At 43.9% G+C, this 12329-nt stretch overlaps 1 protein-coding gene across 2 annotated transcripts in view; it reads left to right on the forward strand.

Moving 5' to 3' along the window:
• The first annotated feature begins 8606 nt into the window (after positions 1 to 8606).
• Positions 8607 to 12329, forward strand: part of LOC119465298 (uncharacterized) — a 75706-nt gene continuing 71983 nt past the window's right edge. For both annotated transcript variants that reach the window (XM_049655206.1, XM_037726093.2), the window contains exons 1-2: positions 8607 to 8764; positions 11433 to 11585. The gene's annotated coding sequence lies outside the window, so the exon portion shown is untranslated. The remainder of the gene's footprint in view (positions 8765 to 11432; positions 11586 to 12329) is intronic.

Here is a 12329-nt window from a genome sequence, read left to right on the forward strand (position 1 = left end):
ACCACTTCGTTGCACCTCCAGCCTTCCCTTCCAACTGTTATTCGTGGGGATGGAAAACTGGGCGAGTTATGCGTTGATGATGTAGTGTGTGTGGCGCTGACAATTAACGAAGGCCGAAGAACGTACAAACAGGACATGTGCTAACTCTCAAGTGACTTTTTTTTTAAATCATGAAGATAGAAAGCAATCCGTATATATTGTAACACGCGATGAAACCCAGGAACGTTGCTCTGTTCTGGGCACATTGTCAAGTGTGAAGTGCATAAGACGGGTGCCGCTGATGTTATGAGGACGAATATTTTGGAACAACGTATTTGTCATTTCGATGCTCCTGGTTACGACTAGCTCAAAGGGGAGTCATTTATAAGTTCACTCATGCTTGAAATGTTCCAACCGATACAGCAGCTTTTTCGGAAATCACCTTGAGTGTGCGAAAAACGTGCCCGAAGTTAATTTCCAGATACAAGTAGTTCAGACTGTGCACGCAATTTGGAACGGCTTGTCGGCAACGAAAAGAAATGCAACTCACCTCGGATGTGAAGATAAGTGTGTCAAATCTCGTTGTTTACAAATACTATTACATAGTAATAGTATTTCTATTAGGTTCTTGTAAAACTGTGCTTTTGTATAGAAACGCGCAAATATCAAGCTAGCGCTCGTGACGTTCCTTTGGTTCTTGATGGTCCTAATTCTCAAGTTGAGGGGACGTTTATAGCCGCCGGCTGTTTTAGCTTCGTGTTACTGTTCGGTGGATACCAACTTTCCCTTTACCAGCTCAGAACAAAAATAATACAATGATGTTTCAGTATGTCTCATAATGCTGACTAGGAACCGCATTGTGTAAAATGCATGATTTACTTGACTGGTCATAATATTGCATTGGCAATGGTGGTCAGTTGAACGAACTTTTATTTGCGTATGATTTTGTATTGATGATTTCGTCTCTTCCTTTGCAGGTTACCGGAGATATGATAATTATTGATCTAGGTTATAAATAAATGTTTAAAGTATTTTGTTGCATTTTACAGTATTAAAGACCGTACAACGGTGAAACAGTTTACATTCTATTGATGAAAGCTTCTAATTCCTGTTATATCTCGAGCGCACGTGCTTCGGAATAAAATTTTTTAAAATTTTGTGAACACATGATTTCGTCAATGTTTCGGCAGGGTACAGCCTACCTTCGAAAAGTGCCACAGCAGGCTGCATAATGGGGTGAAATGTTGTGTATAGTAAGTGCGCCGCCGCAGGAAGCAAGCACGCTCTAACGTACAGGTTTTCACAATGGTTTCTATACTTTTTCAACTTGTAGCCCGCGCCGGTGATGTAACGCTAAAAAACTGCTGCTGTCAGAGCTGCTCGAGCGTCGTCGTCTTCTTCCGCAGCTGGCTCGTTGGCTTGTGCTCGCGCACGGCACGCGCTCGTGCCACTGCTCCCGCGTTGGTCGTCGTCGTTTGCTTCCACAGCTGGCTGCGTTGGCGCTGCAGCGTAGCATTTCACTTCTCTTGTGCCGTCGTAATGGAGAGGCCGCGTTTACAGGTGTATGAGCCGTTGCTTAAGCTGGGATGAGCCATTCATTGTCTTACGTAACAGACAGATTTAATTTTGAAGCACTTTTTTTCGAAGAATCGCTACAAGCAATGGCTGGCGAATGCTGCAAACCACGCCGCCGAGCAAACCTGAGGCATCAAACGCCAGCGACAACGGCGGACTGCGGGCATACCGTCAGTGACGTCGTTCTCTCCCTCGTAGGCGAACTTGTGTGTAACCTCATAATTCATAAATACTTTAATGAACCCTGGGGATTAACCCAGTGATAAACACTGGGGCCGCACGCTTCAGCTTCGCTGGTTAGGGATCATCACGGAGTGGATGTCTTCCGCAGCTTGGTTGGTCCGATGGAGCCATACTTTCGCCATTATTGCTTAATATTGGCATGAACAACTTTGCAAGAAGGTTACATCAAATCCAAGGCCTCAGATTTGCACTCTGTGGGTATATTATCACCTTATGAATGTACAGAGGCTCGTTAGGCAACAAAGAAAGCACCCTGCAAGAAGCCATCAACACTGTCCAAAACTTCGTGGCAGAATACGGCATGGCCTGTGCACCTGAAAAGTCTGAATAGATCAGAGTCCATGGAATAAACTACCCTAACAGGCCAAACCTACACCTCCAACTAGAAAGTAGCACGCTTCCAGAAAGGACCAGGATTCGTGTCTTGAGCCTCTGCATTCAAAGCAACGGGCGAGCGTAACACACTATCGCGACCCTGAAAACGACAATGAAGGAAGTAGCAAGACTCATCGGAAGACTCAGAAAGAAGGGGAGAGGCCTGCACGAAAGCGAAACGATACGACTCGTTCAAGCTTTTATCATGAGCAGGATAACATCATCATCATCAGCCTATTTATGTCCACTGCAGGACGAAGGCCTCTCCCTGTGATCTCCAATTACCCCTGTCATGCGCTAGCTGATTCCACCTTGCGCCTGCTCTACCAACATACGCTCTTCCAAATGAAAAACCGCACCGACACCGAGATGGCGAACCATATGATACGTGGCGCGTACAAAGTAGCACTAGGATTACCGGTGAACACCTCAAACTAAAGACTACAAAACACAGGATTTTACAACACCTTTGAATAGCTGAAGGCAGCAGATCTGATAAATCAGACGGAAAGCCTATGTCTCACACAAGCAGAACAACAACTACTGACTGAACTAAGATACCCGGTGAGACCGAAATATTGCAGTGAGCAAATCCACCAGATCCCAAGCTACACCAGGAAGCAAATACAAACCATACCGATACCAAAACATGAATCCCGAATACCACAAAGGCCGAACACAAACCCGAGCCAAGCAACTTACCAAAAGCTTTGGGTACAATCAGAAAGTGCAATACATGGACGCTGCTCAAACCACAAGAGGACAGGTCACAGTAGCAGTTTGTAACACACAACGAAAAACAGCTGAGATAACCCCTCAATAAACAAAACATGCACAGCCACTGCCGAAGCCTTAGCAATCGCGATGGCAATCAAACACAGCGACAGCGCCGGGCACTCGGCACTGGTTATCTCGGACTCTCAAGCAGTATGCAGAATGTACTATTATGACCAATACCAAACGGAACACAGGAACGCAGAGAAAACACCCTCAGACCCAGCTATGGGTGGTAAGCAGCGGACGCCGTCGGAAACAAACTGGAAAGGGAGACGCTGTTCTAACAACTGCTCACATCGCCGCCGTGCGTCTGCAAAGTGCAGAATTTCGCACCGCCAGCAGACAGTGATAACACTGTTAGATATTCCGTCACTTACAACTGGTCATCATCATCATCATCAGCCTATATTTATGTCCACTGCAGGACGAAGGCCTCTCCCTGAGATCTCCAATTATCCCTGTCTTGCGCTAGCGTATCCCAACTTGCGCCTGCAAATTTCCTAACTTCATCATACCACTTGGTTTTCTGCCGTCCTCGACTGCGCTTCCCTTCTCTTGGTATCCATTCTGTAACCCTAATGGTCCACCGGTTATCCATGCAATGCATTACATGGCCTGCCCAGCTCCATTTCTTCCGCTTAATTTCCACTAGAATATCTGCTACACCCGTTTGTTCTCTGATCCACACCGCTCTCTTCCTGTCTCTTAACGTTACTCCTAAGATTTTTCGTTCCATCGCTCGTTGTGCGGTCCTTAACTTGTTCTCGAGCTTCTTTGTTAACCTACACGTTTCTGCCCCATATGTTAGCACCGGTATAATGCAATGATTGCACACTTTTTTTTTCAACGACAGTGGTAAGCTCCCAGTCAGGATTTGGCAATGCCTGCCGTATGCAGTCAAACCCAATTTTATTCTTCTGTAAATTTCTTTCTCATTATCAGGGTCCCCTGTGAGTAACTGACCTAGATAAGCGTACTCCTTTATAGACTCTAGAGGCTGACTGGCGTCCACCATGCCTTGAGTACAGAACAAACAAAGGCTTTGCAGTACTAATTAGTTTGCAGCAGCACCAGCAACGCGCAGAACTGTTGTCGACGCTGTATGCTTTTTCCCCGCGTTCGCATGCGAACGCGCGCGGCGTACGTGACTGTTGCCGGTGCCTCTGGCAGCGGCTCGGAGGTTTCCGACCAGATCAGAACTGGGTATTCGTGGAACAGCGTCGGAAGTCTTTGCAACCCTCTCGCCTGGCAACGTTTCTATAAAAATAAGTTTCTGTTTTTACAGTTGTGCTTACTCGTGTATAAGCAACTTCTTCAAACAAACTTATTTACATAGCAACGGTGCGAGGCGAGAAGGTGGCAAATACGCCCGACGCTGCTCCACGAGTGCCCTCTTCTAATCTGGTCTAGGTGGTGTGGTTCGGTGCGAACACGGGGAAAACGCGGACAGCGCCGACAACGGTTCTGCGCGTTGCTGGTGCTTCTACATGTTCTTTATGCCACCACGTTTTGCATAGTTGATGGTACAGTATCTGCGGTTTAACGTCCTAAAGCAACATCCGCTAACTAAGACAGCGTTGTTGATACCTGTGTAATCGTGGTTACCGTAGTGAATCAGAGAAATAGAGCATCATCCACTGCCTTATCTGTATAAGCGGCTCGCTGCGATCTTCTGTGAAGCGTCGGTTTCGTCTTATACTGCGCTTTAGTGCTTTTGTTACAGGTCTGTGAGCACCACTTCCTTGAAAGTGACTTCGTAGACTCCACGAGCTACACCGACAGCATGACTGGGAAAGTGATTGAAGTACCCCTCACTCTGAGGCGATTGAAGCCTGCTGCAATCCCAAGCGTCTTCCCCAATTGCCCGGTATACGTGTCTCGCCAAGAAACTTCAGCACGCGAGAGCCCAGAAGAAAACTGCTCTCGTCTGGACCCCGAAGAATTTCAGGAAGCAATACAATTATCAGTACATTCCCACGAAGCGAAAGGAAAGAAGAATGTCATCGCGTCATTTAAAGACCTGTTGACAGCAGTAAGTGGACTCCCCTGTTACTAATTTCTGGACCAACGTGGGCACTCAGACAAGTACTGTTCCTGAGCTTCAGCGACCAAGATGCCCCAGTTGTGCGTTGTGCAGTGACAGTGTCCTCCGTCCTTTCATAGCAGTATACGTTGGTGAAATGAGGTTAGAAAATCTAGGTTCGTTTTTTCTTCCTGTGACACTCTCTGACTTGAGAGCACTTTACAAAGTTCTGGGTGACATGAAAGATGTCATGAATTCTGGAAAAAAATGAACTCCAACTTGAGATTCTGCTGAAGCGCGTTGTGGCACTCCTGGAGCAACTGTCGTCTTCACCTCTCCCGCACGAGTGGCAAGTGCAAGTGGTCAGATTCGTAACACAGAAACTTCAGGTTCTCCTAAGCAATGCATCGACTTACCCTGCTGACTTTCTTGCGATCTGCCGCTTTGTGTACACAATATCACCGCACACATAAAGATTTATTAGAAGCACGACAAAGCCAAAGCTCCCACATCGCTACAGAATAAGACGCATTTGTCATCTTACCATGCTAGCCCATCCAAAGAGCAGCAAGAGGCTTCTTTCCTTTATTACGCAAGGAGGCTGGCATCAACACTGAAAGACCATGAGCGCTTTGTGACCTTATAATGGACGAGATCCACCTGCAGGCATCATTTCAGTACAAGGGTGGATGTGCGACAGGTCCAGCGGCGAGCAAAGAAAACGCAACAAAAACAGCATATGTCTTCATGATACAGAGCTTATTATAAACTAACAAGGACGTTGTGCATATAATTCCAGTGACACATATAGAAGCAAAGCAGCTGTATGAATTTCTCGGTCTACTGATCAGGCACTTGGAAAACATTGGAATACGAGTGGTCGCTGTGGCGTCTGACAACAACTCGATCAACCTCAAAGCCATGTAATTTGTATGCTGATCCTCCTAAGGTGAGCATGGCTTACCGGCACCTATCAGACCCATCAAAGACCTTATTTTTTATTTTGGATGCGGTTGATATACTAAAGTGCCTCCGAAATAACTGGCTGAATCAGCCTAAAAGCGGAAGGTGAATCTTCTTTCCAGATTTCAGTCCCCTCTCGGAAAGCCCATCTGTGCTGACAGCTTCCTTTAACACACTATGCAAGTTGAATGAGGGAGAAAAAAAATGAGCTTTTGCGACTCGCTCCAACGTTGATCAAGAGCGGCAGAATGCAAAGCTCGCACTCACAATCTTCAACAGCTCGACTATTGCAGCACTAACAAGCACCGAAGTAGCACTTGAGCATACAACTAGAACATTAGAATTTATTAACATTGTCTTGACATGGTGGAATATATAAAATGGCAATGCACCATTCACAGGCCAGCGCCTCCGAGACTCATTTCAAGAACACATAATTGCACTGCATAGCCGCCAGATTGACTATCTAAACAAGATTGTAGATTGGTTGGACCACTGGCAGAGCCTGAAGCATGATGCTGGCAAGTTAACTCGTGAAACGTGCACGGCACTGCGTCATACCTCACATGCCCTTGTTGAGGTGTCAACATACTGCATTGAAAAACTTGGTTTCAGATATGCGTTACTAGGGAAGTTTCAAACGGACAGCTTGGAGGACCGCTTTGGCAGATACAGACAACTGTTTGGTGCACAATATCACGTTTCAATACGTCAGATTTACGAATCTGAGCAGAAACTGAGACCCCAAAAGCTTCTTGAGCTTCCCGACCTGAATGGCGTTGCACCTTGTGTTCCCACCGCTGATCTAGAACTTATTGTCAAGCAATTTGATGTTGCAGTGACGGATGATGATGTGAAGCAAAAGGAGCCAATGCTGCCAGCTATCATATATGTAGCTGGATATTGAGCGCAAGGTGCAGTGAAAAAACTTGTCTGCTCTTCCTGCCGAGAAAACTTGATTGTCGAGAATCGGAGCACTGAACTGGAATATGGTGTGCCGATAGCAAATGCAACACGATGTGGACTGAAATTTCCACCAGCAGCAGTTGTGCATGCAGTACGGACCATTGAAATTGTGCTTGATAAGCTGAGAATTGCGAAGTACTCATAAAATGTTTTGCTTGTTTAAAACAAAAAGAAGTTCTTGTAGGCCTCACGACTTCCCTTGTCGAATGCAATGAAGACCTGGACTTCTGCGATGGTGGCCACTCGCCTGAACTAGTGCTAAGTTATGTTTTCAGCGCTGCTGCCAACACGCTGCTGAACAATCTGTGCAAAGTTGAGAGCAACAAACTGACAGAAAGCAAGGCTGCGAAGCGGAAGCTGAAGACTCAAGCGCAATGCGCTTGCTCTTGAATTGTTCTGTCTTCTTCCATTAATATGTGTCATGAATAAATGTATCTCACAGTGCAAATCCATGCCTCTCTTAAACTGCACGAAATAGTTGTGCATGCTGTTGAAAATCTCATTTGTGCATATCGATGAAGTGCTTTATGAATTATTTCAAGCCGACCTTTATTTAAACATTAAGCAAAATTAGATAATAAGAATATTATTTTCTGTATTGCCAAGAAAGCCAGAAACAACGAAAAGATTGGTAAAAGGGCAACTGGGAATCAAAAACCGCGATCATGTTTGGTAAAGCAGACTTTTAGGTTGATCTCACTGCGGTGACGTCACGCAGCCATGCACAGGCCTTCTCCTAGTCTAGGTGGTGTTGGCACGGCGCAGAACGCGCGTTTGCTCTCCGACGTGCGTTCGCTCCCCGGGAAAGCGCGCGTACCTCGCGCCCTTTCACTCGCATATACAGCGTCCGGAGCGCGGCGACGATTTCATCGCCGTTGACGTCATACGGAACATCACGGCGATGACGACGGCGACGCCGATGGCAGAAATCTGCTTTGGAGTGTCCATATAATTGCTATCGCAAAACAAAATTATTGTCCCCTATTTCCCAACCCCTGCTGTCAACTGCGTTTTGCTTGCCCTGATACATCGCACTTGATTTCAATATTTAGTGCTTTTCCCCCCTACGCATTACCAGCTAAGAAGAAATATGCCGTCTTGTTGCACACTCTATTTACGCCTCCAATCTTTACACTTCACTACTCTCTTACACTGCCGTAAAGTTATATTTATGATTTTTCTATCGATACATTGACACCTGATTTTCATTTGTCATTCAAATTTCTTTGTGGTTATGGTTCCCTAGAAGAAATAACCCAGAATAAAAGCGGAATTCTGTTCCTAACAACTATGGTTGGTTGGCAGCTGTTCTAAAATACGTTTAGCTCTGCGAAAGGTCATCCCTTCATCATTAAATACCACAGGTGCACACAGAAGGGTTTCTATATCTCTAGGAGAGAACTTTATCAAGCAAAGCTAAAGATCGCATACGATGAAGGCTACGCAGGAAAAAAAGAATATGTTGTTCAAAATACTATGGCTAAAACTGTGGGCCTAAACCCAAAAGTCAACGTTAACCGTATCACAATAAAATAAAGCGTATGCCTTGTATGGAACTTTCCGTAAGGGACTGGAAATTTGCGATGAAGAAAATACAGTTCGGAAACAGTGCCTGGCTCGCTGACAATATGCGGGGGCAGACACACACAACTTGCTGCGAGAGGACAATCGCATTATACTCTGATCTTCAGCCTACGATAGGGGTACTTTTTTCTTGTTTATGCTGGGTATGCAGCCAAATAGGAGCAGGGCTAGCCACGTGCTATATGTGCAAAGAGAGCAAAGCTGTCATGAATATCTGCATAGCGTTCTCGTTTTTAGTATTTGTTGAACTCTGCGACTCATCGAGTCCTAAACCATATGGTGAGCACTAAAACTCCTTACATTTTATAAGTTTAACTTATTTTGTAGATATTCATATTCATGAAGTTAGCGCAATGATTAAGAATAGTAAATCTATCCTATACTTGATGAAGTCAGTAAATAAATATTAGTGCGAGTGAGAACTATCAGTATAAGTATTAGCTCAATGTTTTTGATGCCCTTTTCTAAAACAGTGTGTTCATGTGGGCGCGTTTGCTTAAGTTACTGTCTGCTCTCTGACGGCGTGAAGGACGAAGCAAAACAAGGACACATACACCAGACGGGTACCTATTGTCGTATTTCTTATTTCTCATTATCGTCCTTCGAGCTGTTAGAACGCCCTCATTTGGTTCCTTTGAGTTCACAGATTATAATGACAATATTGCAATCTTTCTCTTGCTGGTCACGGTCATATTAGTGAATAATAATAAATATATAACGATGTATCGCGGTTGCCTGTTATTATTCTGCGCTAGCTAGGGCTTATTATACAAACACATGTGGCGCGTTTCCTGCTAGCAACAATTGCAGCTGCTGTGGGATCCTACAACTGTGGGCTGTTTTAAGAAAACGCTGGTTTCATATTCAGATGTAAATGGGTTACTACGCAGTGAACTAATTAGCGTAGCATTTCATCTGAAATTAGGAGGCGGGCAGTGCGAGTGGTCAATAAAACGTATTCTATAAGTTATACAGGAAACGTGCTGATTGACAAATTCGACAGAGTGCAATAAAGAGCATCGACCATCGCCTCGAGGAGGTGAGAACCTTTATGTGTGCTATATTGCAACAAAACAAAACAACAGCTCAATCATTATTCGAGCTCGCTCACTGCTACGGCAAGCCCGTTATCATTATCTCTCGCAGGGAAGACCCACACAACGAAACTTGTGATAACGGAAATAAATTTACTTGGAGAGATGTAACTTCAAGTATAAATATACTCAAAGGAAAGAAGCAGTTACCTGAGAGGTGATGAAAATAAGAATGCTGTGGTTCGACTGGTATGGTGCCACGATGGAGCAATATTTCACGGCGGAAATGTTGTTATCCTATCCGCAACGACGTGTAAAATGTAGTCAAGCTATTAAAAAATATATACTTTTGTCACTGTTTGTGTCAAGACGGATTTATTTTTGGGAAAGCCACTGGCCACTTTGATGGTGTCAATACGAGAAATAGCATAGCAATTTGTTATTTTTAAGTCACCATATCGGAACATCAGATCTTTAGGTAGCAATAAAGAGATAACAGTTACACTTAATATCTTTACGGCGAAGCTACTTAGTAGCAACTCTTGTTCAATGAATACATCAAGGTTGTCGTTTCAACTGATGATAAAGATGAAACCACAAGATTACGAAACATCTCGGTGGCTTGAGGGCAGTGCCTCAGCAGCGATGCTCTGTGCCGCGATCGCCGTTCGCTCTCTTTAATTTAGAGTCTTTAGTGAAGTCCACCGGATATATTTGTTAAGACACTGGAAAGACCCAAAAATAAAATCCGTTTTTGTGTTTTAAGTGTTAAAAACATTTGAACTATACAGGCTGTCCCAACAGCCATGCAGAAAGATTTAAGAATATGCAAATGCCACGTAGCTGGTCTAAACCGTGGTAATGTTGTTTACCGTCGCTTGGAGATACTCACATTATACGTATTTCCAAATTTAAATATGACTTAAAGGACTACCTATTTGAATAAAAAAATAACTGTTCTAATTAACATGCTATTGCCTTTGAATGTATTCGTCACTTTTTCAAATTTATTGTGCTGACATGTTATACCATGGTATTATTATCTTTTCTTTTTTTGTTGTTATGTTGTTGCCGGCTTTCTTTTGTATTTTTGTACAGCTTTCATTTTGTAACTTGGTTTTTTTTAGTATATTATTATGCATGATATTACTGTAATTATATTGTCTTTACTGTGCTTGTTAATTTTTCACCTATGCAGTGTTAGTTTCGTTTCATTACTTGATATTTAATTCATCGTAAGGGGTCCCGCCTGCAGTTTTTACTTTGGGACCCCTTCCTCTATACTAGTCTATGTACTAATTTACTTATCAATAAAAATGAATTGAATTGAATTGAACTTGAGTTCCGTTTAATGACGTAATTAGTCTTAATTAATTTTTCAACTTCTCAAATCTTATATTTGTATGAAAAGTGTCAATCAGAAAATTATAGAGTGGCACTACCGATATAGCTTTCTGCTGCTCAATACGTGCTACATAAAAGTGTTTTTCCGAGCGTGAAAAAAGCCCGCGAATACACGCAAAGTGCCACGAGCAGCCAGTATACCGCGCAGTTTTGCATTTATAAGGGCCTATTTAGCAACGAGAAAGCGGTACTGGGAGTTTTTCATGCTGCTCTTCAATTTTCTGATTGACATTTTTCTTCTATATATAGTATATGTGAAGTTGAATAACTAATTAAGACTAATTATGCAACGAGGCGGAATGCAAAAAGTAGTCTGAGTATCTCCAAGCGACGGCACACAACATTAACTTGGTCTGCCCAGCTATGTGACGCTTGCATATTTGTAAATCTTGGTGCATGATAGTTGGGACACCGTGCATAAGTGAGCACAATGTAATCACTTGAATGCTATTTGCTGCCTCTATTTCTGTCTCACTACTGTACCCACCTTTCTCATTTCGTTGAGTCAGATGAGCGGTGCAAAAGTATTCTCAATGCATCATCAAGCAAATGCCCTCACCAGCGATGGTTCTTTAATGGGAAAAATAAAGTCTGCCTTCCCAGTTGCAGCGGAACAGCGCCCTTCTCAAGTAAAATAGAATGCCAGGGAGCATGCCGAAGTGGTGAGCAATTTTTCATGCAAGCATTTTTGTTGTTGTTGACTATTCTATTTTGGCAGGAAATCAGTGTTCTTTCAGCACGCTCATGTGCCTTATGGTATTTATCGAGCATCAGCACCAGTTGTCACGTATGAGTCAACTAAAACAATATATCATTCTATAAAATTGAGCATTAGCGTAAGCTAAGTGGTTCATTTCAAATTTTGAAATAATATAGTGGCTTTATGTATATTGTTTTAGAAATATGTATTTCAGCATAGCATCCTTGTCGCGAAGAATCTCATGAAGCATTCGCGAGTACGGTACAACGATCACTCAAGTGCATGCCAAAAAAGACAGAGTGCACAAGGGAGGGTGCAGGGAGAACCTCAGTGGCTGAGATGAAAGAAAACCAGGTGGCTCCGCAGGGCGCCCAGGTCGTTAGCCTATTCTCAAAAAAGATTCAGTTCTCCTGATGATCCATTAGTTTGGTGTGTCTACTGGCCTGGTCTTGGCAATTGTAGAACGCAACACTGGAGATACATCCGCCTTGGCAAACCCGCCGGGGTTTGGTGCTTTCAATCGGTGCTTGCTACATTGGTGGCCTGGTGTTCTCTATCGCCTGATGGTATGGTATAAGGAGGACCAGTTAGTAAGTGGTGCCTGCTGCGGGCTTGCTGCTAACCCCAATCTGGTCGCTTCTGTCGGCGGCAATGAAGTCGCGCCCTTAACGACGGTCGCAGCAGGCTACGTGCACAATCAACCATG

Source organism: Dermacentor silvarum, chromosome 9, assembly GCF_013339745.2.
Source record: "Dermacentor silvarum isolate Dsil-2018 chromosome 9, BIME_Dsil_1.4, whole genome shotgun sequence".
Lineage (NCBI taxonomy): Eukaryota > Metazoa > Arthropoda > Arachnida > Ixodida > Ixodidae > Dermacentor > Dermacentor silvarum.